Source organism: Solea solea, chromosome 9, assembly GCF_958295425.1.
Source record: "Solea solea chromosome 9, fSolSol10.1, whole genome shotgun sequence".
Lineage (NCBI taxonomy): Eukaryota > Metazoa > Chordata > Actinopteri > Pleuronectiformes > Soleidae > Solea > Solea solea.
The window spans coordinates 6,135,508-6,161,252 of record NC_081142.1 but is presented as its reverse complement, the minus strand read 5'-3'; the positions used below and the strand labels follow the sequence as shown (position 1 = coordinate 6,161,252).

At 41.7% G+C, this 25,745-nt stretch overlaps 1 protein-coding gene across 2 annotated transcripts in view; it reads right to left on the bottom strand.

The window, feature by feature from the left end:
- The window catches only part of dab1a (DAB adaptor protein 1a), a 184,479-nt gene that overhangs the window by 82,157 nt on the left and 76,577 nt on the right, over positions 1–25,745 (bottom strand). The window lies entirely within an intron of this gene.

Below are 25,745 nucleotides of genomic sequence, written 5' to 3'. Positions count from 1 at the left end.
CTGCCACAACCTCTGTGTGTATGTGTGTGTGTGTGGTCACAGGTAATGATCCCACCACATAAGTGGACTTGTATACAAATGCACACACACACACACACACACACACACAGATTTAAGAGGCTAATGTGACGAAACTACAGTGACCTCAGGGCAGCGTGTTTTACAACCTGCTTCCCACACCGCCGACAAGACAGGATAAATGAGGACACAGAAAAGAGGGAGGAATGGAGGAATGACATAGGGATGAATAGGGGGGCATCTAATTGGACACATGGAGAGGAAGGAATGGCCATCTCTGTCTTTCTGCTCAAGGAAATAACAGACAGCCTGAAGTATATGGAGTAAAATGTACAGCTGCAGAAATAATGTATGGCTCCAAATAAGCTCATTAGCAGTTTTGGGACTGTGAATGACAGATGAGGAGAGATGTGGAAGGGGTGATGGGAAGCAGTGGAGATGGATCAGAAGGTGGGGATGGCTGGCCTGACCTCTAATTAACTTCTCCACCAGCTCTGTGGTTCACACGTCATATAATTCACCTTCACAATGAGGCTGGAGTTCACTAAAACATCAGTCTACCACTTTCAAATAATATCTTATTTGTTAATAAAGCAGCATATTGAGTGAACTTGACGTCTGCCTGCACAACCATCCACGCACATAGACGCCCTCCTGTTCTCCAGTACTTCTCTGTAAGTAAACATTGATTTAGCGTTATTGTCATTTGTGAAGAATTGTGAGGTTTGCAAGTCGGCTCTGTCTGTCCTTAAACTCTGTGTGTACGTAAATCTGTAGAACATTGTGTACACTGACATAAAGTATGAACAGCTTTCAATGGGAGAGACTTTACATTTCATGAAGACTGAGGTCTTTTAATGTCGACAAAACACTGGTGTTTTTTTATTTTACAGGTCTATTTTAACCTTGTCTCTTGGTGTCGTAACCTCTCAATACAACACAAAAGTTGTTTATTCTGTGGACAAAATTCTTTTGAAACAAACACAATTTTGTCAGGTTGCTTGCAATATTTTGTGTTCTGTCTTGTGTCCTTATGTCTTGTGTCCTGTCTTTTGTCTTTTTAACCCCTGCTGCAAACCATATCCCCGTTGAGGGACAATAAAGGTCTGAACTGAACTGAGATGGCAAAATGTGCATTTGTGTGAAAGAGTATCCTCAGGTAATGATGGAAGCTGATCCAGAGGTTCTATTACTCGATGAATCTGGCATATTCATAGACACCATTCATCACCCGTGACCTCACTGCATGCATCGTATTAAAGGCCCCAGTTGTGAAGGATAATACCTTTTGAAAGGTGCTATAATGGGGTATCTGAATCTCATCCCTCTCATCTACTTATTCGCACCACGCTGCCTTTTTTTTTCCCACTGGCTTGAGTTAAATAAATACATCCATGAATAAATCAATCAATAAATAAATAAATAAATTGCCATTTCATAGACCTCAGAAATGAAGCTTGGGGTGATCTCTGTGTATACTCAGTGTTTAACAATGCAGTGTGTCAGCAGACTCGGCTCACGTCTCGCCCCACACTGAACTGAAATCGTTTTGTGGTCGTCTCTGTCTCCTCCTCATCCTCCCCAACTGCAGTCATCTCCACCTCACTCTGTTTCATTTACTTTTCTTCTATTACTATGATCTAATCGTCATCATATTGGCAATACTGATAAAGAGTATTAACAATGCAGTTCACAAAACATGATATATATTTGTTCACCTCTCTAACATGCCACGTAAACAGAATAAGGAATTAATGAATCAAGGTGTACAAGGGTGTCTAGATTATTGGACCTACTACGCCTAATCTGGCTTTACGTAGTGTGATGATGCTTATCAGGATATTGAGAGTGGCCATTGACACATAGATAAGTATGAGTATGAGTGCGTAAAATAGAGGAAAATAGACAAATTGTACTGGTCTGCCCATTTGAAACCTGTTACTGACAATATTCAACATTTCTATGACAGAAAATATAAACGCCACGTCAATTTAATATCCAAGAACGGCACAGGAGAGTGAGGGAAACATGCTGTACATTGTCCTCTAATGGCTGAGAAAATTACCCCGAGTGATGTCATTGCTATGAAGCTGAATCGTTAGAAGTGAAGGATCCTTCCCTTCAAGGAGAAAAGACGCAAGAAACGACCCACAGTAAGGACAAACATGTAGGACACCTTGGTCTCTGCTGAGTGGGTTTTGACAAAACCTGTCTCAGGGTCATTGTGTCAAAATATGTCTCTCATAAAAACAAATGTTTATCCAAAAAAAAAAGGCTAAGAATACTAAGAAGCCAGGAGAGAGGAGAAGAGACTTAATGACTCTTTTGAAGCCACACTTTAGGACCTGCACTAGTTTATTTAAGGAATGATTATTTCTTACCATCTCCCTATTTCTCTCTCTCCATCTCTCTGCCACCACCACTATCTCTCTATCTCTCATGCTTGATGGCCCCCTGCATGCTCCTAACAAGGCATGATGAGTCCTCCACACTTGAGCACCCTCCCATCAGATGCCCGCTGAGACCTACACACAAACAAACACACACACAGACACTGAAGTATACACACACTCTACCCCTCTGTGTCGGACGTAGCCGGGTGTGGATGATGACAGCTATCAGCAGGACAATTAATGGGCCTGTCCCCTGGTTGCAATAGAAACAGAAAGAAGCAGCAGAAAAACAACATAAGCTAATAGGGCTTGATCATAATGGTATAATTAGCCAAGCATGTCGCTCCCACTTGGGCCGAAAAAACCCAAAAGCACAGCCAAGCAGTGACGCTAAGACACGGTGAAGGAGGGAGATCAGGTAGCGATGGAGTGTTGAGAGATGTGGCGAAGAGACGGAGTGCAGAAAAATACACACAATTCAAAGATAAGACAGGCTGAAAATGGTAAAGAGACGAATACACAGGAGCTTAACAATCTGTTGGTGTCTAACTAAAAAAAAAGAGGAAGAGATCAGGAATAAGAGAGAGTGCCAGAGCCAAGTGAGCAGGGAGAAAGTGATGGGGGTAAGACAGAGAAGTGAGAGGGAGCCATAAAAGAGAGGTGGACGAAGAGGGGGAGGGGGAGGAGGAGGGTGGTGCAGACACAGGACCATGCCCGTAGCATACTGATGCTGCTGGAGGACATGCAGTCAGAATGGCCTCATCTACGCAACCAAGCATGTGCTGCAGAGCACTGAGCTTCCTCCTAAAAGTGATCACACTTTCATGGTGTCGCCGATGATATAAAATAATACTACATGGAAAAGATGGGATTAGAGGGAAAAACATGCATTTAATGAAGATGTGTGTGAGTTTGTATGTGGATGCCCATGCACGTTTGTATTTGTGTATGCCGCGCGTGCTGCAGTGGGTAGTAGGCTGTTCATTATGCAGTGTGTGTCTCCTCCTGCAAAGCCTCTGTTATCACAACACAGTGCCCCAGCAGCTCCTGCCCTAGCTCAGTTACCATACCTTAGTCCCACGGGAGCTCCTATAAGATATTCTGCTCCTCAAGGACAGCGTACAACAGAAACATAGACCACCATAGCCCATCACAACCAGCTCAACTCATGAATGCCTGCTGAACAACACAAGAGTATGTAAAGGAGAGCAGGGATCCGCATAAGAGGAAGAAAGAAAGAAAGAAAGAAAGAAAGAAAGAAAGACAGAAAGAAAGAGGGTGGTTGAATAGTTTACTGTCTCTCTCTTCACAGCCAAAAGGTTCAGGGTTGGACGTCCTCTGAGTTCTCTAGCTTCCTCTCATTGTCCTCCCACCAGGACTGGTGGCTTTAAATTGCCCTTCAGTGCGACTGTGAGCATTAATGGTTATTTAGCTCTATATATCATCCTATGATAGACTGCTGACCTGTCCAGCGTGTGCCCATCCTCCCTCCCAAAGCTCCTAAAAGAATAAGCGGTATAGTAAATGGACATAATGGTGGGATTGTTTTCAGGAGAGGAGTAGAACAAAAAGAGAAATTGAAGGGTGTTATATTAGGCAGCATATGTGTCACACTATTATGTCAACATCAATTTGAATTAATTTTGAAATCAGTGAAGCAACAGGAATTCACTCAGGTGTTATTGTAATTGCTCCCTTGTATAGCCAGGAGGCTGTCTGCATAATCTCGACTTGTCCCTGTCCGGGAAGCAACAGGAGGAATATTATGTCCAACTCAATCCTTCATCTTCACCTGTCTCTCAGAAAGAGATCCAAGAAATGGCTTCCACTCATTAGCAGACACGAGAACAGATGATACAAAAGTGTCTTTCTACACCATAAAGTGTGCCACATGACGACAAATAAGAGTGTGCAATGTTCTACATCTTTAATGACGAGCTGTCGCTTTCTATCTCCCGCTGCTCCACCACAACCTGATTACTGTCTGATGATGATGGCGCTACTTCCTGACATCTAATTGAAATAATTGTGTGTAATCACTTTAAAAGACTGGCAGGAGACATGCAAGCGATGAGAAGTAGTTAAGAAAGGCAACAGCATTTTAATTGAATCTTCCCAGATGCATCTGATTCCATCACGTAAGTGTAAAGCCACCAGGAGACAGTGGTGGCACAGTTCAATTGAGAGATGAATAGTGGGGTAATGGGTTTAGGGGCTGTGAAAGGGAGCAGGGTTTAGGTGGATATGCTTCAGCCATTCTCTCATACTTTATCCCACATAATCTGTGAGAAATCTTCTGTGTACCACACCATATCCAGTCTCCAAGAAACTAATCTTTGGTACAGTATTTCACATAAACAAGCCAAGCAAGGATTTGAAACCATTATGATGGGTGCTCTCTCTGGTTCTCCAGCACTGAGGCTAACTGCTTGTGATGACAAAGCAAATACATCTGAGGGTTTTGCTGGGACAGATTTTGTAACTTAAATGCTCAGTGTGGATATCCATGCACAGTCATCACTGTTTCATGGGCCCATGCACCATGGGGACACTCTGCGGGTTTCTAAAGGCCCATATCACACAGAGAGCTAAGGCCAGGGAAAGCCTGTCCACGGCCATTTCCGTACTCTTTAATCTCAGTGGCTGACTGGAGAGAGCAGCACTGCACATTCCATTAATGTAAAGTGGGGCTTGAAGGTCTGTAATTTATTGGCTCTGTACACTCGCCTCCCCTCATCTCACTCATACTGGCTCCCGGCCACCAAATACTCCCCCTGATACCCATGGACATGCAGCACCCCGCACTCAGCATTTTTACGCCATTCCGCTTTTTGTCTCCTTTTACCTCACTCACTCTCTTTCATCCTCTGTGACATTACACTTATTTGCTTTTACCTGTGTCATAGCTTTTGCAGTGATCTCTCTCTCAGTCACTGTGTGTACAGAGATCCCTGTGTGGAATATTTCCCCCGTTCACAATAATTCGGACATTTCATTTCAGTGGGCCTTGACGTTTCTGCTGTGAAAGGAGCCAAGGATGATGCGAGGAGACCAGCTCCTCCAGCGAATGCAACACTGATTTAATGGAAAGTTTAATTGCTAACAAAATGACACCCTCACAGAGCCACAGAGATAAGTGCAAGAGAAGAGAAGAATACCCTGCTGAGAGAGATGAAGTATAAGAGAGAGAAGTGACTAACACAACCACACACAGAGAAAGAGAGTGAAATATTGCTCTCTCTATTGATTCTTCACTGATACTGCCACTCTTCTCTCTCCTTCTCTTTCCTCAGTCTGGACTAATTGTCACAATCTGTGCTGCAATAGCAAGAATGACTTCCTGACAATCAAGACAATACCAGGCTCAGAACAGAAGCAGCCATGTCAATGTTGGAAATGATCAGGGAAGAGAGGAAACTGAGTCATCCTGAACCAAAGAGAAATTACTTTAATATAAGACAGGGTTCTCTGTGAATGGAGTTGGATGGGTGGGTTATCCAGCTAGTGCGAAGTATTTCATCGAATTGTTCATCAAAGCATTGTCGTCACAAGACAATCCAGACTCTTGAAAAGAAAGCTCTTGAAAACCCAGCTCTTCCAAGAGCTGCTTTGGATAAAAATGTAAATGTAATGTTATCCATCCATCCATCCATCCACTTCCTATCTGAACTGTTTGACTGTTTGGCTGCAGGAAACTGGGAGGAAATTACAGCTGACATGTGAAGGTGAAAGGCAGGGTATGACCAGGTCAGATCACCAGCCCTTCACAGGGCATACACTGAAAGAGCCACTGAAAGTCTTTTATTAACCTAACCCCAAACTGCATGTCTTTGGATTATGGCAGGCAGTAGACTAGAGCACCCATGCAACACAGGCAGAACATGAAATCTGGGACAGAGGACCCACCCCAGGGACCCTCTGTCCATCAAGGACGATATATTGTTTAGGGTTTCTTCAGCATACATTTCACCACGGCCGCCTGTTGAACATGACACAAGGAGGAATAAGTGGTGAGGTGTCAGAGCTGACATCATATTATGACGCCTCATTTTGCTTCACTGTGTCTCCCTTCCTGGTGTTCTGGCACACGCACGCATACATGCAGGTCACAGTGGGACTAACTTGCCTCTACAGCGATGACACTTAGTGTCAGCACAGAAAATGAACGTCAAAACTACATTATCAAACCACCTGCTCAACAAACACATGGAGACAGTTTAGCAGAGTGCCCCCCCCCCCCCCCCCCCCAGCATCATACTGATGGCAGTGTGTATGATGCCCTTTTCTCTTAAAGCTTCACTCAGTAATATGATTGATTTAATAGTTAATTAATGAATAGTAACTTAACTCTACATCATACTTTTATCTCCTCATTTACAGATTTGTCTGAAAGTTTACAGAAAGTCTCTAAAGATCAGGAAAGCACACAGTGTGTGTGTGTGTGTGTGTGTGGCTGTGTAACTGAGAGAATCTTTATGCACATGGTTCCTGTGACTGTTAGTGGCAAAACGAACCAACAGATGGACTTGAATAAAAATGTTAATCTATTCCTGATTAAATCTAATCTAATCTGATCTGATTTTTGTTTCTTTATCATTTTTCCTTTTGCATTTGTTTTAATAACTTTATATAGATTCCACTGCATGCAGCTGCTTTAAAAGTCACTTCTTCCTGCATTATGTGATTTAACATATTTACATAGCATCTGCACAATCTGCACACTTTTTCTTCTTGGAATAACATTACCATTCTTCATTCGTATTATACTGTGTTGTAAAATTGTACTTCAAGCTCATTCAATGTTTATGATAAGCACATATGATGGATTGTTGTCATTTAAATGAAACAGAAGTCACCAAATTTGCACTTTTATGACCGCAATCTTTCAGTCCTGCCTCCACTGTACAGGACTATTTCTGTAATTATTACCATAACATACCTTAATAAGAATAAATAGGAGTTTACCACAACAGTTTCTAAAGAAATGATCATTGTATTGGGGACCCATTTAATGTTCCTAGACTCTCTGCACTGACAACCTATCAACATGACTGATCCATTATTTAATTCATATTTTCATTAATGCCCCCTTCAGACCTGGTATTAACGTCACTCCTCCTGATCACATGTGGACAGCACTGTTGGAACCACTGATAACACACGACTGCTCATGCCCTGGATGTATCTCTTGTGACCACATGAGAAGAAAAAATCAATTACATATGATAATCAGTGTTAATATTAAGTGTTGGCGATAAGTAATGAGGTGCACGACTTGTATGTATCCATGCATGTGTGCTCATGGGGGCTAGTAATTGCTTCCTCCTGGATGTAATGATAACTTTTGTCATTTGCTGTAACCATAAATAAAGGCAACGACCATGTGACAGTTAGACTACGCTTCAGCATATTCTAACTATGCCTGGCTCCAACAGAATATACAGAACACAGGTCAGGTTCACGCTTGGACAGAACGTCTGTTGGGTCTTGGGTTTAGACATTTTTGGAAAAAACTATGCTCTCTGAACTGCACTTTAAGCCACATGTACCTCTGAGTATCACCACAGTGCATACAAAAAATAGGGGATATTTGTGGAAAAGTGCATGGTATAATCAGGCTGAGCAGGTGTCCAGGTAGGAGGTGGTAGATTTTCTTTGATCTGGACAGACATTGTGAGTTGGTGATGTCATCCAGGGAAACAAAGCACAGCCAATTGTCTTTTCCGCTGACCTTATCACCCTTCACCTGAAACCACACAATGACGTACACCAGCACTCAGGAAGAGTGGCGTGGGCCTTCCTCAGGTTCTGTCTCGTTCTCTGTCTAGGAGAGTTCCTCTGAAGGTGGAAACCCTCTCCACACACTCTCCATTAATGTAGCGGGAGGATCAGCGTTGTACCTTCTTAAGTCCACGGCCACATCCTTTGTTTTTTTTAGTGTTGAGGTGTTGCATAAAGATGTACCATACTCGAGGCAATATTCCCAGAGGTGAAGCATCACAGCAACAGTGCTACCACGGTGTATTTTATTTTGTACCAACCAAAAAAACAACCTCTGACACTAGACAATAAAAGTCCTCTTTATAGTGCTCAGACAAACAACCTCTATTGGGAGAAAAAAGACTTCAAATTCCTTGTCTGGAGAGACTCAAAAGGATTTACAGCAGATTCAAATCTATTAGACTCAGATTTCACAAGCAACAGCACATAAGCCTCGAAAACATAGCCCATTTCTCAGACGGCATTATGTTTAAGACAGCCAATATGCCACTTTCTCTGTGGCAAACTTTATTTTCCAGGACCTCCCCCGCATGTTTATGGCAGGCCTGCTGAGTTACTTTGACTGTACACCACGGTAATTGTTTTCTAATTGAAAGTCGAGAGTTTTATGTGCTGTGTACATGCAGAATGTCCCCTTTGTGTATTGTGGTAATTTGGAACAAATAATTAATTTGGGGAATGTACAGAGTACTTAAGTGGCCAAGTTTTATGCTTGGGAAAAAAAAAATCTATACATTGATACTAACCTGTACAGATTTATATCCCATTAATGCACGTTACTAACTTGGCATTTTTTCACTTTCTACCTCCAGACTATAAAGTCTAGCTCTATGCCTGCAAACTGCTCCCATGATCCTGCTCTACACCTACTGCAACTATTACTTTTTCTTTTAATTAATATTATATTATAATTAATATATTTTGCCATGAAACCTTTATTGTACTGTTGCAATTATTTCTGCCTTGTAATGGTTTTGTTGTTTCTGTGAAACAACTGCATTTATCTGGTTGTTGTACATGGCATTTGAGCTTTCTATTAAATGAAACGCCATCCTATATCCAGTTACTGGTAATAGGGTATTTTGTGTTATTAATAATACAAGCACAATAGCAACAACCCTAAATTCAGCGGTGGATATTTCAAAGGACTCATTCGTGTACACGCAATATTTATGAGTTGTACAAGGTAGGTGGGAAAAGAACAAAAGAAAAAACCACTCACTCATCTGCCCCTTGATTTTGTCAACGCAAATATCTAATCAGACAATCACATGGCAGACACCTGCATTTAGTGCATTTAAGCATGTAGACAGTAGTCAAGACAAAAGTGAGTTCAAGTTCAAATCCTGCATCAGAATGGGGATGCCACTGGTGCCAGACGTGCAGCTATGGGCTTTTTAGAAACTGCTGCTTTGCACACAAAGGCTTTTACACGCTACGGTTTACATCAAAAGGTCTGAAAAAGGGAAAATATTCAGTGAGCGACACTTCTCTATGGTGAAACCACCTTGTTGATGCCAGAGGCCAGAGGAGAATGACCAGACAGGATCCTGATGATAGAAAGGCAACAGTAACTCAAATACCACTAGTTACAGTCAAGGTATGAAAAAGATAATTTCTGAAAGCAACACAAAATCAAACCTGATGGGCTACGGTAAGATCACATTTTTATTATTATTATTATTATTATTATTATTATTAATGATAATAATAATAATAATAATAATAACTCCTTGAATTTCAATAAGGTTCTACGCACCTTGTGCTCGAACCCTAATTTAAGTCCTGTGTACCTAATAAAGTGAATGGTGAGTGAATGGTGCACGTATTTCCTCATTTTTAAATGAACGTGATGAAGTATCTCCGATCTCTCTCTTAACAGCATAAATTGTAGACTCACTTAGTGGTAGTTAAATGAAAACAAAATTGAACACAGAATTAGTGAGACTATGAAATAAGCAAGCAATGCAATATTTATGACTTGATTAAACTGTGTATGCAGACAGAGGGCCGCAACTGGAGAGTGGGCTGTAGCTTACTTATTCATGCTAGGGGCTAGACGTCTAACTGTGTAAATTATTTAGACTTTCTCTTTGTGTGCCTTTGTGTGCCTGTGTGTGTGTGTGTGTGTGTGTGTGTTAGAGGGGTCACTGATCATGCTGTTGAAAAAACATTACTGTATTGCTATGTTGGGTTCCAACTGTGCATGCTTTTGTGTGTGTAAGTCGACAAGAGCGGGTATCCATTTAGTGTTTGGATCCTTGGGGACACATTGTGGACAAAAAGCAAAAAAAGTGATACTGCATTACAGAATATGATGATGATGATGATGAGATGGAAAGAAAAGAGGCAAAGACATTTCTGTTATGGTATAGTGTCAGGCTAGTCTAGTCTCTAGGGCTCGTAAGAGAGGTGTCAATGGGTTAACATGTGAAAAAACGACACTCATCACAATGCTAACTATATTTCTGAATGTATATTGGCACATACTGAGTCATTTCACAGCAAACAGCCATTGCCTCTGATGTGAATAATGACTACTTTAGCTTCTACGCACAAGGCTGCTGACAAACAAAGGTTTAGTGGGCTGTTTTGAGAGAGGGGAGAGTCAGGAGTGATAAAGGGAGAGGGGAAGAAGAGGATGAGAAAAGATAGATAAAAGGTAGAACAGCTTTTTTTCATAATTACTCACATGTGTCTCACCACTCTCAACCTCTGAGTAATATTCATCTGGCACACATAAGACAGAGAGGTAGGAACTGCCTTTAGTCAAAATACATATCTGGGATGATTGACTCTACTGTCTGCGGAACAATCTCTGTCTCTTTCTCACTATTATTCTCCGACGCATCCAGAGAGAAAAACTTCACTCTTTGATTCTGATGTACTCACACATTTAGTAAAGCTGACACATAAGTGTGTTGCAGACAGTTCGGTTTTTCTCCCATTATCTTCCTTTGGTTCTTAAGTTTTAAACTCGAGCTGGATTGACAATAGCAATTTGTCAATAAAGTACAGCGTCCACATTCATTACCGCTAGTTCATTATAGTGAAAAATCCAAAGCTCTGGTAAAAATGAGGTATACTGTGAAATGTGCAGTGTCATGTTATCTGATCGTTTGGCTGTTCCTACCATAAACCTGCAATATGAAAAATTCTGCCATTAACCAAACAATAAAAACATGAGTCACATCCACAAAAATATAATACAGGACCTACTCTATGTTTGGGAGGGATGCAATTTTACAGGGCTGTGGAAAGCTGATGGAGAATATAACTGCCGAATGATGAGTTGGGTTCAGCATTAATCCAATGAATGCAGAAATGTACAAGTGACAAGTACTGAATCGTCTGCTGTTTAAGTACAGTACAGCTATAGGGGATCTCGTGGTGTAAAAATGTACCAACTGTTTTGCTGGAGAGATCAGAGGACACTAAAACGCCTCGGTCTTAAGATGAAACTTAATCACTTCTCCCACTGACCTTGCTCTTTTTATTGCTTGGTACGTCTAGATCTCCCTACTTTCATCAGAAAGTGCACACATGGCATTACATGAGCCTTGATGTGCGGTAAAGTGAAATTAACGATATTCATCTTAGACAAGAGGAGCCAAATTCAGTCTCCGTCCTCCCCCTGCTCAGAGGACAAAGAAAAGAAAAAAAAACAGACATGGAGCCTATGAAAGATGACATAATTTTCCAGCTGATTAAAAATATTCTTTAAGTGAATATAACCATCATATGAATAAAGAAAAAAAGCTCTGTTAATAAATGTGAATAAAGGGGCACAATGTGGAAGTGAGAAACATCCTCATTAAAATGGCTGCATGTAAGATTATTCATGCATTAATAATTTTTTTTTATGCGAGGAATGAAGAGATCATAATGTGACTTTAAAAATGATCTGCAATTGCCTACACTGGCCTCTAAACTGACTTATATGAACTGGGCTCCAGTTAAATTTCCGACGGATCTACAGTGTGTTTGCATTTAACAACATAAACAGTACGATGTGAAATGTGTGTGTGTGTGTGTGTGTGTGTGTGTGTGTGTGTTAGTGACAGCCAGAAAAGGAGAGGAGGAATGGGAGAAAATGCAAAGTGTGTGGCCTTTGAACCCCTCCACAGGGACTTAACTAAACATATACTCTCCCCATCTCACTGCTATATGGTCTCCATGGCGATCATTATGAATGGATGGTAGTTGCACTACCCACCTTAACATAGGTGTTCTCCTGTCACACTCTAGCTTCCTTTACATATCTCCCCCTCATTCGCCACACTCTCCCCCAGCAAAGACCTCATCTTAATGAGAAACATATCATGGGACCCCTAAAAACAACCTCCTCCACCCCCTTCCATTCCTCCTCCTGGACTCATCCATTTTCCATTTCTCTTGCGTCTTCTGCCTCCACCTCCCCCACGTCTGTCTCTGGATCAGCAAACCCTCCTAGTGCTTTACATGGTTGCTCCTTTCCTGCTTTTTTCTCTCTACATTCTGGCCGGGGAGTGATATTAGAGACAGCACCCTGGAGGAAACGATGTCTGTGAGAATGCTGCCTTCATGTTAATATAGTATCCCAGACGCTGCACCCAAAGGTGAAAGCATGACTAACATATTCTGCAGGAGAGCTGATTTGTCTCCCGTTATTTCTGAAACAGAGGAGCAAAGGCAAATAGTGATATATACTGTGGACCCACTGGCAAACAGCTATTAGGGGACGCTGTGTCATAAGACATAAGACTTAAGAACACATTGTAAACGGCAATGTTAATGAAAAGGAGCATACTGACTTTTTATGTTGACCATTTAGCCTCGCGTTTAGCCTAGCACCGGGGTAACCGGCACTGTCATGGGAATGCTAATGAAGGTAAGGAAAACAAAGCCTGGTTAATGAGAGCGCTGAGATAAAGAGAGCAGAGGCGAGGATGTGTGTGTTCAAACACACACACACACACACACACACACATACATACATGCATGCATACACACACACACACACAGACAGGCTGTTCTCCTTCAACACTAATTAGACAGGAAGGACTATATGTGGTGGAAGAGCGAACTATCCGTCCACATCAATACTGCATCGTGCAAGCCTGTCTCGGCCACTGGCCTCAGAGACATGGTGGGAGGAGGGGGTGGAGAAGAAAGGGAGGGGGGGGGGACAAATTAGCGAGAGGCCAAGACATGGGGGGCAGGGAGAAAGTGAATGTGAAGGAATGAAGACGAATTCAAACCAACGCTTGTGACACAGAGTATATGTGAGGTGATAAAAAAACACCCATATTACAGTGTAAGGAGTGATGAGCAGACACCTGGGGTGAGCTCTCACCTCTTTACATACATCAACAGCTCCATTCGCATACAGTATGTCCTCACACGTGTGTTCACACATGGCCACATTGGACCGTATGAACATAGACACACATGGATAAGAGAGGACCACGAGAGACCCACCATGTCACTCAAAGAAATGGGTCTATATTGTGCACTCACTCCACAGAAGCACGCTGGTTTGAAAGATGTTCACTCCTAAAAGCACAATTATTTTACCACCTGTAAGTCTTGAGAGCAAATCCAACACTAATATCTGCACTCAACCAGTTATCCTCATCACCTCAACTCTCGTCACCACTCAACCAAAATATCGTTGCTGTCACCTTTGACCTTTTGAGCCCCTTTTTGCAGTCAGTGGCCAACAAACCTTCTCCCTCATAAAGTTTGGTTTATACTTACCATAATGCATTCAGCCCGAGGTACATGCACCACAAATGAAGTCATCTCGGCTGCCACATTTCAAAAGTTGTAACGCTTGGTTCTGCAATTCAGCATAGTTTTTAATTGCTACTATCAAACGTCTCTTTTACTACAGTCATTTCTATTTATCACTCCGTCAAATGATAAACACTGCACCAGCATCTAACAGTAGAGCACATGCATATGCACACAAGTGTATGCATCTAAATCAGAGTCTCTTTTTTTCTGTTTCACCACAGATTAGTTTCTTCGTTTGACACCTCGTGGTTCACAGCATACTGTGATGTGTTGTGTGTCAACCTCTTGGGAGCCCATGCTGTCTTTTGCCTCATGTGAGTATGAACAAGGCTTTCGTCACCTGCAGGAACCAGTCGCACAGAGACAAGAATGGGCACAAACATTTATGTCATGCCCCACCCTGCAATTTGATCTTACCTTGAACTAAAGTCCAAGAAAATCCTTGTGCACGTCAACTCAGTCTGCCTCTCTTCTCACTGGCTGCACGCAAGTATTATGCATATGCAAGTGTTTCAATTTTTAATTGGTATTTCAAATAGAAGCAGTTGTGCCTTTGATTTGCCTTTCCGCTTCTCAGAGAAACAGCCATTTCATCTGTCTGTCCATCTTGTAGATCATCTCCAAAACACAAGTGAACCCTGCTGCTCACATAATTCAGTCTGCATAAACTTGAATATTGATCAGAGTTTTCCTTTAGCTGTAGTTTTGAAATTTAGCATTCCTGTGATCGCACTGTTGATATAATTACATTCAATGCATATATTTATATTAATAACACTCACCGGGGCTCCGTGAGAAGCACAATAACTCATTCTTTATTATCAGTTAATATTTGTCTATAATTCTCCCATCAGATCTTGCATTTCAAGCTGCGTTTCATCCATGCAGCATTTTCTATTCACATGTATGTGGAAAAGTAGAATATAAACAAAAAAAAACAGGGTTGACGTAATGTGGAAAGCCTCACATGAAGGATCAGAGTGGTTTTTCCAAAGTTTGAGTGTCATCCTACAGACATCCCCACCCTGCACCCACCAGACTCCCTCTCCCTCTCTCTCTCTCTCTCTCTCTCTCTCTCTCTCTCACTCACTCTCTCTCGCTCCTCCATCTTGCTCATGTCTCTCGCTGCCTCCCACACTCGGGGAATACTAAACACTGGGCTTGACCTGGTACCGCAGCCACTCCTCCTCCACAAGCCCGAGGCGATGGCTGAACTTAAACTGGGCTATGGGGTGGGAATGGAAAGGTGCATTAATGTTGCACAAATGGCACATATAGTGGAGTCTGAGCTTCATAAGCACCCGGCAAAGGTTTTGGGAGTGAAGACAAGTTCATCTCTGTCATCTAAAACTGTTTCTTTCACTATCCATCTCCAACATCACTTTTGCATTTTTTCCCCTCTTTTTAAACCCCTTTCATGTCTTTTGCAATCTACACTCCTTTTCATCCGTCTCTCCCTCTCTATATCGCTCCTTATTTTGCACTCCCTCATTCTTCCCCTCTCTCTCTCTTTCTCGTACAATCAATCAGCACAGAATTACTCATTTACTCTGTCTCACAGTGCTACATATTCCCTCTGCCTCCAAGGCCTCTGTACCTTTTGCCACCTCCCTCCCTGGCTCTCTCTCTTTCTCTTGATAGAATCAGATGCTATTTGTCCATTAAGTGGCCACAGGGATATTTAATAAAGGGCCTGTAATAATTGTGTGTGACTTCATGCATGTGTGCAGCAGTGTGCATTTCCAACCAGGCGGGTGAGTGTCCCCCTATTCTCCACCTTGATGAGGAAATTAACATGTCCGATGTGGTGGCTGATGAAAAGTCATCTCTACGCCAATGGTGAATGTCGCAGTTAATTTTCTATTTAGTGACAGTAACCCTAACCAACTCTAATTGATTAGGTGATCAAAAGTAATTGGTATTAGGCCACAGCTATAGATTCATTTGTCTTTTATGAATACTAATTGACCCCAGACTGCCCCAGTGCCCACACCTCCCCTATACTCCGCTGCTCCTCCTTTCCCCTGCAACACTTAGTGGGCCTGCAAGTCATTGAACATTCGTCTCATATCCTCATACCTTTAATCTTGTGTGCGTGTGCATTTGTGAGCATGTGGGCGCGGGCAGTGGTACAATGTGTCGGTGCGCTTTCTGCTGCTTGTATCTGTATGATTAAGTGTTCGTCTCTCAGCTGTCTTGCCTCCCAGCCTTTGGCAGAAAACAAAACAATTCCTTTTGACATCCATTATGGGCATGACTTTAGGTGAGCCTGTGAGTTTCAGTGTGTGTGTGTGTGTGTGTCTGGTCCTACTGAGGCAAAAACTGGTTACGTTTTAGGATTTCAATTGTGGTTAGGTTAAGGTTACGGGTTGGTATTAACTGGTTATGGTTAAGGTTATGGATCATTCCTTCTTTAGGCTGACCAAATGAATGGAAGTCGCGTGTGTATATACAGTTTACTCTTATGTACTTTTATGAAGCAAACTGTAAAAGGGAAAACATCATGTATGCATAATGAATGTGGAATGAATTTAAATGAATTTAAATGATCCAAACAACCACCATTTCCTCAATCCATGTTTGACATTTATGTAGGGCTGAAACAATTACTTGATTATTGATTGTTTACTAAATTAATAGTCAACTGTATTGATGGGAAAATAATCAACAGATAAATGAAAATGATTATGAAAATTAAAGTTAATTGCAGCCCTACATTTATGAGTCCTTCCATCCCCTCCTCTGCCTCCCATACTGAGCCTCTGGCTCAATCAAATACAGTACAGTCACAAGAATAGTGAATATATACACACTCGTGTTCAAAGATACCTCTAGAAAACTCCAATAGAAGTGAGCAGTAGTGAGCATTAGCCTAATAGATGCTCTACAAAACTCTATATTGATCAAAAAAGATACTGATTGATAATGATCTGAGACCTACTGTCACATATGGACAAGAACATAAGCACACAGAATCACCGCTTACTTCCTGTCTGTGGCTGTACTGTACTGTATGTATGTATGCACGCACACACAGACACACACAACCTTAGCAGCCCTGCAGAGGCCAAGGCTATAAGGCTGTCATAGCAACCATTCTGCAAAGGTGTAATTGGTCAATGGGAGGATGTGCAGAAAAGAAATAGCCTGAGAGGAGGTATGTAAATCGACATAACATGAACATGCAGTGCAAAGTCAGAGTAGCACAATGACACACACACACACATACACACAGAGGGTCACACTGCATTGACTTCCATCATTTAAACAGCCTAAACAATGCATTATCCATAACCTCAACCATAACCAGCTCATGCCTTACCCTAACCTTAACCTAATCCTAAACTTAACCATTTCCAGAAACAAGGTTTTGACTCATTAGGACCAGATTGTGGACTCCATGATGACTGCTGGTCCTGACAAGCTCGATGTTTGGGACTGAGAAGACATGTTGAAATTCAATGGATCCTCCATGACGAGTCAGGGCAAAAGTGTATTAGTTAATACTATGGTTTAGGATGTGACACGTTGGTTTTCACCAAACAGGCATTTAATTAAAATATGCAAATGTGTTCACAGTTTGGAGCCTATCAAATTCAACTTAACTCAAAAAATCTTTTCTGAATGGATTATAATTACAACATCTCTGCTTATTTTTCTCCAGCTCCACTGAAAAGAAGTGTGCAGTGGTCTTCAATTAGAACACAACACTGGGTTAAGTTTAGTTTTGAAATAAATAATAATTGTCTTGTGGCATCAGAGAAGAGATTTAAGATCAGCGTTACAATGAAAAAAATGCTCCAGCCACTCATGGAACTGACAGAAGATCTAACGGGAAAATGATGACTAACAAACACAAATATAATACATATAATATTTCTTTTGCTTTCTTCTGACTGTACCACATTTGTGTCTTCCCAGAGTTTCAGAATTACTAATCACAGGGATGTGCTGCGTGTTTTGCCTCCACATTAAAGGACAGTGTGATAATATCTTAGGCTATTTCCCCCACTGTGTGTCCCTTGTGTCCTATTAGAGAAGAGAGAAAATCAAAGTGTTCGGGGCTTGGAAAATGATCGATTACCCTGACCCCATGTGTGTAACGTATATGTTACTTGTCAGCCTATGAGCAGGGCTAATACATCAGCTAACACATTTGTCGACCCCAACATTCCCAAACAATCCCACAGTGGCTTGAACATTTGGGCAGAATGACAAGGCCTTCACTGTGTAATAGCAGAAGCATATTAACAGTCAGCATTTTATTGATGGTTGTGTTCCATTGTTTCCTTCACAGACATGGACTTTTTAAAAAAAAAAAACACTGAGTGGTTCACTTTACACCAGAGGGACTGAGTTCAAGATCTATGCAAATTAGCTAAAGTCATTCAATGAAGAGGTGCAGCACTCTGAATCCCTCTACATTACCCTAATTAATCATTTATATTCCACATCTACATATTCAAATTACCTGAGCTTCACCTACACTCAGTGGGCAAGACAATGGGGGGGAAAGTGATGTGGATTAAGTTGCTGAGAAAAATGTAAAAGTAGGGAGGACTTTGGTGGCTTTTGTTATGTTTTGTTTACGCTATTTCTGTAAAAGAAAATAGTTTTGTTCAAGAGTCATGATTCATCTCGGAGCCCTTCACGTGTCCAATTAGCACTGCGGGTAGCAGTTAGCCTGTGACCGCTCTGTGACGTCTGCATTTGAACTGGGTTGTCCTGGTTACAGAAGAAGCCATGCGCTGTCATAGCGTGTGCACTGAAGAAAAAAAAAGAATGAAATGCTAAATGTTGGAGATGAATGCGTGTTTTCAGGATTTTTTAAGTCTTTTTAACTGATCTACAGCTCGGATTGTTCGATTTGATTCCTGTTCCTCAGACGTCGCACTCATGTCTCTTCCAGTGATGACACTCTCTGACCAATCAGTGAGCAGCACTTGGTCGGTTTTAGCATCGGCTCAGCTCGCTTGGAACCTCGCTAGAGCAGGTACTAAAAAAAAGCACCAGGTTCCAGGTACTATCCCTAATGGAAAAGCAAAAAAAAAAAATGAGTAGAGTAGAATCAAGCTGAGTCGCGCTAGTATAGTATTATGGAAACGCACCAATAGTGTGAGGGAGTATTTTAAACAGACGTTAATTTGCAGATGCTGGAGCCTCTGTGCTGAGCAAAATACTAGGACAATGATATATCAAGTCTCGTTGTTAAAACGTATTCCTGAATATGAAGGAAAATAAACATAATATATGTAGTAGTAGTAGGAATTTCTCTGTGCTGAGTTATAGATATCGATTTGTTTGCTGTTTTGGGGATAGCAGTTGGGCAATTTCACCAGATTACTGGGTGTGAAATAGGAAAATTCACTGTCTCAGTCTGATCCCATTGATCTAATTGTTTACACCATGGGAAAAGGCTTAATGTCCCACTTCATGTTGTTCAGTCATTGTTTTGTCTCGACTGAACTGACTTGGTCAAGCACTGTTGGGAAACACAGAACTTTCTACACTAATGTGTGCAAAATCCATAAATGATTACCATTACGTTACTGAAAAGAGAAGACACAAATTAAAATCTAGGCGGACAGACACAAAGGTTGGTCAGAAACAGGCGGAGCCAGTGAAAGTGCAGAGCTGAAGGTGGATGAAATCCCTAGTAGGAGGCGGAGAGTTGGGGCGGACTGATGAGCAGAGAGGCTGGCTGTCAGTGCGAGCCTGTAATTAAGGGTGGGTGTGAGCTTCCCCATGGATTCCCTATATTCTCTGACAGCTGGAGCACAGTGCAGGCCGTTCACAAGGAGCCATAATAATCATCATCTTCTCCTACAGACTGGACTCCTGTACATCTGCCTAAAAGCTTTACATAGATGAGATGTGGCACATGAACAGGTATGTATATATATATATATATATATAATGTATAATATATGTATAATTTAAGACTAGCACATAGGCAATGACTGGTGATTGTTGTAAGGTGAATCTGACAGCAAGTGTAACATGTACTGACCTATACGACTCCTACACGATAGAGACACAGGGAGAGATTTATTCTAAAAATCTGTTTTGTTATGGGATTAAATAAATCCTTCATTTTCTATTTCGATCCATAGCTGAGTTGTGTGTTTGGCAAAGTGTAGCTCCCTGGGGAGTCTGGGCCTCTGATCCAGGAGTGCAGCAGGTTGAAAGAGAACTCACATTTGCCAGCACCTCAAATCCACCGCATCAATAAAGCAGACTTAAATGTACTTCAGTTTACCATTTGCTCACTTGGCGGTGGCATTTCAAAATTCTTTTAGAGCCGACTACTTCCCTCGCTCCCTCTGTCATGTTTTCTTTACCGACAAGGATGATGTGGCATGTCGCATTTTATACAGCTGCCATTCTCTCACTTTCACTCTCCGCCCTCTCGAAAAAAGCAAGGGGATTTATGGCTAAAGCCTCCTATATGGGTTTGTGATGGCTCTGGGTAACCAAAGGGTGGATTAAACAGCGCAAAAACTTTGTCTGACCAACTGGAAAAGCCATGTCGTGCCCTGCATGTTCCCTTACCTACACACACACACACACACACACACACAACACAGCTGTTCAATGTAATTTACTTGGAAAGCACAGCACTACTGACACAGTCACCCAAGGATTGTGGTCTCCCTCTAAAGCGCTGAGTGTTCGCAATGGAGCTATAGTTTTCAGCAGGAGGTGAGGGACCAGCAGGAGGGTCAGGTTTGGACAGAATCAGAGACCTTCTCCACTGGACCACGCTGATGAGCTGCTGTTGCTCTAATTGGCTTCGGAGCAGTAACACAACTCTCACATTAACTACAGCTTTAAGAACAACAGTGTTTGAAGGACCACAACAGCAAAGCAGACAAGAATTAATGATAGCCATTATGGCTGCCAGCAACCACAAACCTTTAATATCAAACCAGGATTTTACAAGACGAGTAAGTAAGGGCCAAGTACGCAGGCTGCATCTTCTGATATTTCCGCTTTCAGGGTAACATATCTGACAGTTAAGTTACAGTTTTAGATCTCAGCCACCACCTCTAATCTGTCTTGACTCTAGCTTTGGGCTATTTGGCAAAAACATTTATGTTCATTTTGTTTAATGCTTTAAATTAGCCTACATCACATTGCCCTCAATCTGACACGTTTAATGCATCTTGACACCGGCAAGCTTTTAACAAGCTCCTGAGTGTGCTCAGACATGGGTCATTCACATGTTTCTGCTCCAACAGGAAAGTTCAAAGACTCGTGTTTTTTTGAGCGCAATGGAAAACCCCAGAGGGGGAGAGAGAGAAAAGAGAGTGTGTTTTTATGCCGAGAGTGAAAGGATTTTAAGTGGTCTGTGTAAAGAGGTGATGTTAATTGCCACTGATCCCTCTCCCTCTCCATTTTGCCTTTTTTGTGTACGGTGCCTGGCAAACCAATTTGCTCAGGCAGCATCAAGGAAAATTCTGTGTGCAATCAGATAATATGCAGAAGAGACAGAAGAGGCTCGTGGCTGGATTCAAGGAAAATCTCATCACATGCTTTCTTCTTTTCACCTGCAAGCAAATCATGAAGACAAACCCGCAGATTAACAATGAGTACACCCATGTCTAGCTGTGTGCGAGGAAACATCTCAGGGCCCAGGAAGGAGGAGAAGCAAACAAAAAGAGGTGATTTTGACAAGTGCGCGACATCCACCCACTCTGACAACTGACTTTTTGAGAATGACGTTGGTGGACAGGCAGAGATAAATGAACTCCATCTGACTTGGTGTTGAGCCCTGACCTTTGAGGATGAGAGGCAAAGGATGCAGAGATGTTGTGGGGGTAGCTGGGTGACAAACGCAGAGGAGAGGTGGACATCTTTGTGTGTTTCACTGGGAAACACAATGCACATATGCAGGCGCACTATGTTGATGTTATGGATGAGCCAACATCATGTTCAATAGCGGTTTTGGTCCGATACTGGTCAAAATAACTGCATTGGCTATCGGCCAAACAAAAGTGATTAATAAACAATATCCTGTTAAGAGAGATGTCTGACACCATCTTCATGTAACCGGTCACGGCTATAATTAAAATTAAAATGAAAAAGATTAAAGACTGATAATTAAAGGTTGTGACATTGGTATTGTATCAGGCACAAGAAAATGGTATCAAGCCATCCTGAGTTCATGTTTATGACATTATAGCTTCAGTTTGCTGGTCTGTCTCAGACTTAGACAGACCTTAGACAGACCTGCCCCCCTTAGCTCTCCACTTTTAAAACATTAACTGAAGACAACAAATCTTGTGCATACAATATGTTTGCAAACTAAAACTGAACAAAACTAAAACTTTTTGACGTAAAATGCTTTTTTTTTTTTTTTCCTATTAGCTCCATGTTTGCATCTGTGCTTCTAGCTCAGTCTCTTACTCTGTCGTTCTCGGGCTCCTTCCTCTGTGCCTCCAGCTGGGAGAGACGTAACAGCTAGTGACATAAGTTAAGTGATTTCCACGGCACCATGCACTCAAAAACCCAGCAGCAACACACGGTCTTGCTCATGGATACTCACACATGCACCCACACAGACAGAAACGCTTCAGATTAAGAGCCAGCCAGACAGTTTGCACCGTTTAATCCATCCATGCTCGCTGTGTGTCTGCATGTATGCATATGCATGTTGTTGTATTGAGCAGTTTGACACAGCTCGCAGCAACACCACTTAAGAGAATTCCTTTTATTCCAGCGTCTGGTGAGTGTATCATCTCATCTTTGCTTCTCTACCTCTTCTTCTCTCGGTTTTGTTTGGCTTCTCGTTCACTTCCTGTTCATTGAAGTCAACATCAACGTCTCTGCCCTGTTCTTCTCTACACCCGAGGGAGGAGATGTATGCGTTAACGTCTAGACTATGCAGCAAGAGTCTGTATCAACTGAAGCTAAATCACAGTGTCAGCAGTAGATGTCAAAACTCAACACAATAACACTCACACACACACACAAGGGCACAAATGTTAGTGTCCACTCCAATCAATTGTGGCTGACTGCAGAGTCAGATGAAGCAGAGATGGACATACAGTATGTTCCAACCTTTGTGCCACTATGATCAAAGATAGGTGGTTAATAGCTGAAGATAATAAAAAAAAACATATAAAGCAGAATATACAAATTCTTTACAATAAAGTGTGTCTTAAATCAATAGCTGCAAACATGTGTGCTGAGTGAGCACAGAAATGTGCAAATATGGATGAATGCAGCATACAGAAAGCTGACAAGTAAGGCCTATAAACTGTAAACCCTGCCTGTGTCCATTTACTACATTCTGCTTCCCCTGTGCTAATTAATACACAATCAGCAGCATTTAAAACCATTAATCAGGCTTTAACGAGGTCAGTACGAGCATTAAAAAGATTATTTGCCTAACAGATAAAGAGAGTGAGTGAATTCAGTCAGTGAGCGCCGGTCTGTAGTATTTGAAGGGCTTTGCTGCTCTTTAGTTAAACCGCTGACCCTCCTGATCCTCAGCTCACACCACTTGGAAAACGAATGGCCATTAAGTCACACTTTTACTCGACAGTTATCTATTTTTCTTCTTGAAAAGCTGAAGGAAAAAAAAAAGGGGGAGCAGAATATGAATGCATTTGGTTGCACTTAAGTTTACAGATGAATTCTCCTAAGATACGGCGACATAGGAAATAAAGAGCACTTAAAATCCCACACATGGAGCTACAGAGATTTTCTCCTCTGCTATGGAAACCAAGTGAGGAAGAAACAAACATACAGTATTATTGAGCAGAGAACAGAAGTACGTCTCATTAGTCTTTTATTAAAAAGCCGCCTTTAAAGTTATTATGCAAGGTTGTTGAATTTTAATGGACTCTCGCTGTGCTCCAGATAGCAATCTAGTTGGGAACGTAGATATACGAGGAGAGAAGTTTGAAGCAGAGGGAAGAAGGACAGCAAAGAGAGAAGGATGGTAAATGTAATAAGAGGAGTATAGCTAAAAGAGAGAAGAAAGACAAAGTGGGATGGCGAGAAAAGAGAAAATAAAGATAGTAGATTTAAAGAGGGTTTAAGTCTTTAGTGGTGAAATGATGAGGTCATAAAAAAAAAAGGAGTACAGAGGACATAGCTGTATAGACCTGATGAAACAGGATGAGGAGCGATAGATGGGGACACTTGAGAAATGTGGAGGAAGAAGGTTAAAAGGACCAGTCACTTTCTATCTGTCTGTTTAGCCTATATAGTATGTCTATCCTCTGGTACCCGTCTGTCTCTCTAGCCTCCAGTATGTCAGACGGCAGACACTGTTGCCTCTGCCACGCTGACATGTGTCACATTCAGATGCCACATCCCTGCCGTGATCTTATTGTCTGAATGACAGCTCCTACTTTTCTGTGACATCAGCAAAAAAGCACACACACACACACACACCTATGGTCATGTCTGAGCACTGTGTAGCACTGACCAACATACAGCTCATATAAGATGGAAGATTTTTACTTTTTTAACGTTAACTTTTTCCACATTTAGACCAATATTTGTTCATTTATATTAAATAGTTAAATCTAAATATGAAATGTTACACCTTAATGTTAAATATTAAATCTAAATATGAAATGTTACACCTTAATGTTAAATATTAAATCTAAATCTAAATGTTAAAATGTGTTATTTGATTCTATAAACAGTCTGACGATTTATATTTATATTTATATTATATTATATTTAACACAACACAACATTTAGATAATATTCATATTTCACATTTATATTTACAATTAACATTTAGATTTAAATAGCTAAACACAGTGATTTTTGATCAAACCCAGGGAGCCACTGCACACATCAGTGTTCCCAGAATTCCTGCAAAAGTGAAGAAATGGAAGTGCATTTTCTTCAACTTGAGCCATCAATCAGATCAGCAGATGGACACAACACAACCCATCTTTCTCCCTGAAGTGACCCAAGTTGCTCACAGTGTCTGGGCATTTTTTATTAACGCTGTTAGTGCTTATAACTGTGAATCCCATGATGCTATTGTTTGCTGCTCCTTGTATGTGTTGCTTTTATCTGCGCTGCCTCACTAGTGTCCGATGACAACCGCATGTAAACCAGGTCGATCGGCAAACAGATGGTCTGCTACCTGCCTCGCGTCTATGTGATCTAAGGCAATCGCTGTCTCTTGTCGGCGATTGCAGTCTCTCCTTTAACCCTTTGCTTTGCTGTCAGTCTCCCCACACACTCACCCACGCCTGCACACTCCAATCCCACACATCGCCCTCACCATCTGGTGATTGAGCTTACAAGGCAACTCAGCTCAACCTGAGACCTTGTAAGATCGCCATCTTACGTTCAATTACACCAACTGGAACTTGTGTGTGTGTGTGTGTGTGAGACGGAATCCTGCACGTGGGTTAATTCCTCTTCTTCCTCTCTGTTCTCGTCTCCATTTCTAGCACACAAACACAAATCCACACCACACACTCACATGTACATTGACTGATTGTGGCACTTATTAAACTTTCATTCATTTAAAGAGCAGTTGTCTGCGTGGTTTTTGCAACCATATCGTGACAAATCTGGCTGAGAAAGCCAGTGCTCGGAATCACTCCTTCATTGTTGTTTAATTGTCAATAGCGCGGGTATTTCTCAGGATAATTAAACACTCCTTTACAGATTTATTGCGTAATGCGTAATGATTTTCCCTGATCCTAGGTTGGTGCAATACCTAAATTCATTCAGATTCATAGCCCACTTGCAGGGTCTTTACAAGTAACCCTGAGCAGAGCATTCAGCTTA